At 39.5% G+C, this 2,764-nt stretch overlaps 1 long non-coding RNA gene across 1 annotated transcript; it reads right to left on the reverse strand.

Moving 5' to 3' along the window:
* Positions 1-1,604: 1,604 nt before the first annotated feature.
* LOC112845461 (uncharacterized) lies at positions 1,605-1,847 on the reverse strand. Its single transcript, XR_003218278.1, has 2 exons — positions 1,772-1,847; positions 1,605-1,697 (listed from the first exon to the last, which is right to left on the reverse strand). It is a non-coding gene; the product is annotated as an uncharacterized LOC112845461 (long non-coding RNA).
* Between the last annotated feature and the right edge of the window lie 917 nt (positions 1,848-2,764).

Below are 2,764 nucleotides of genomic sequence, written 5' to 3' on the forward strand. Positions count from 1 at the left end.
AATTTGTCTGGCTTGGTTGCAATATACTGGGTGAATGGACAACGAACCTGGTAGGGAACAGCTGTTCATCTATGGTCATGTGTTCCCCTGGAGTGAAACTCTTAGCACAGTTCTCGTTGAAGCGTGTCCAGATGTCGGAGATCGCTGCAAATTTGTCTGTTTTCACCCGTTCTGCCCGCGTGTCCCTGTCATCAAATCGAAGGTGTTGCATAATTGAAATGAATCTATCTCGGGGCATTGTCTCTTTGATTAGTAGCACCAGAAAACTTTCTGACCAGCAATCCACAATGGCACCAACAGGACACATGATTGCTCTTACAAACAGGATTGAAATGAATGCCATAAGTTCATGAACTTAAGCATAAAGTCTAGTTATACACACAGACACATCTATATCATATATATATATATATATATATATATATATATGTGTATGTGTGTATGTATATATATATACATATACACACACACACACACACACGTAGATAGATAGATATGTGTGTGTGTGTGTGTATACATACACCAATATTTTTGAATACACGTGTCCATATTTATGTTTCCAGATTGTTTGTATAGTGCACTTTCTATACTGTGCTTTGTCCACTTTTTTGCAATGACAATGCAGATTTCCACTTGTGGGACAAATAAATGCAGATTTGCTGTGTGTGTGTGTGTGTGTGTGTGTGTGTGTGTGGTGTGTGTGGTGTGTTTGTGCAACATTGGCATTTGTTTACTTAGATCCAAGCAGGCCAAACCTCTGTGTTACAACCTACATACAAAAGACAGACATTCACAATATATGGGTACACAAGTCTGTTTATTTCAAAGTCTTCAAACTTTGAAACGAACCTTGGTAGGGAACAGCTGTTCCCTACCAAGCATTTCTTGCAGCTGGCAACAACGTCGTGCATTCAGTATAGTTGTGACTTCCGCAAAAAATGTGGTCTAAATCTCATGAGTAAGTTGAAGCATTTCTATCAGGCATTTCTGAAAGTTGTAACACAGAGGTTTGGCCTGCCTTGGATCTGAGCAACTCTGAGTGAGCAAATGCAAATGTGCCAGGCCTCAAGGACAATGGGTGGTTTGCACAACAAAACTGTAGGAGAAACAAGCTGACGACCTGTGAAATCTCAGCAGGGTGCTTAACACCTCGGACTTGCACCAGAAATAAAAAAGCCAGTAATTCTAGGGAGTAGTGGGTTTAGGGAAGTTACGCAAATTGCGCAGGATAGTAAACCTAGTGTTAAACCTACAATGTGAAGTGCTTGGCATTCATTTTGTTGGCACCATACAATAACTGAATTGTAATGAATATAATATCAAGCCCCACACTTCTGCCTTATATACACTTTGTCCAAAATACTGGCTCACACCACCAAATCAATGCACAAAGCAGGTCCACAAGGACATGGATGAGCGTGTGTGGTGTGAAGGAACTTGACTGACCTGCACTGAACCCTGATCTTGCTTTGTGGACTGAGTTCATTGATTTGTAGGGTGAGCCAATACATGTGACAATTAAAGGTGTAAGTAGCTGCAATAATTTTAACAAACGGGTAAAAGAAGGGAAAAAAATCAACACTGTTGCACTCAAAAAACCTGTTGACAGAGACAGCGTCTTGCAAGATGGCAAGAGAGCTTGTCTTCATTGTTGCTCATCTTGTGTAAATGTCCAGAAAGCATGGGCCATGGATCATCTGTGGAGACACAGGTAACAACACATGGTCACTTAAATTAACAAGAAATTCACTAAAATGGCAAAAACAGTTACCTGATTTGAAGTTCTCCACTCAAATTCAGTAAGCCACTGGAGGAAAGTTGTGACATGAGGTTAATGTGACAACCTTCGCTTCACAGTGGTCCCAGTCCTTCTGCTTGTCCAACCTTGGAGGTACATTTTGTTCCCTCTTCAGGGTTTATCCTTACAAAAAACCTTGCACACGCTGACTCCTGGTATTCCAGGTTCAATACATAGAATGAACCAAAGAAGACTGACATTGCATCAGCAAAGATGTTCTCTTGTCCAGCTCAACATTACACGCCCCTCTGCACTCACCATCCAGCAGGTGCGGTCATTGAACTTTGTCCTTAAATGTATAGGGCAACATGTGTCATTATGCAACATAAAATAATTCAATACTTCACTTCTTCACACTGTCTAGATAGTCATAAAGCAAATAGCTATGTACAGTTAATTATTAATGGCCTTATGTACATAAGTCCGTTTTAACATATTATAATTGTACATAATTGGGAATATTCTGCCCATTAAACACACCTAACAAAGAGTCAGCCCAGTTAAATTACCGGAGATGAATCAACTGTATGGTGATTTTGGAGTTTATAGTTTGTTCTGCTGTTAAACTTTACAGTATTGACTTCAGTATTTTGCTGTGGTGTAGCTAGATTACTATGTTGATCAGTAATATGTAATGTGAAATTGATATTGTTACTTTGCTGGATTCACTGAGACACATGTCCAACAACCTTGGTTTATAAAGGAAATTACAGAAATTTGAGCTAACAAAACAGAGACTGGATACCTGTGTCCACGAAAAGCTCCTGTGCCAAACAGAAATTTAATATGGTCTAATCAGCTCTATTTCATAAATGACTTCTTACCAAGCATAATCAGCCTTGGGGTGCTTGGCAGGCTTTTAACATGCAAACTGAACAATAAATTTGCGTGCACTGAAGCCACAAAATTTAGAAATACACAGTTGCAAAAAGTTCAGTGACCAATTACCTTTCCTGAATGACATAT

This window comes from Oreochromis niloticus, unplaced genomic scaffold (genome assembly GCF_001858045.2).
Source record: "Oreochromis niloticus isolate F11D_XX unplaced genomic scaffold, O_niloticus_UMD_NMBU tig00007426_pilon, whole genome shotgun sequence".
Taxonomy (NCBI): domain Eukaryota; kingdom Metazoa; phylum Chordata; class Actinopteri; order Cichliformes; family Cichlidae; genus Oreochromis; species Oreochromis niloticus.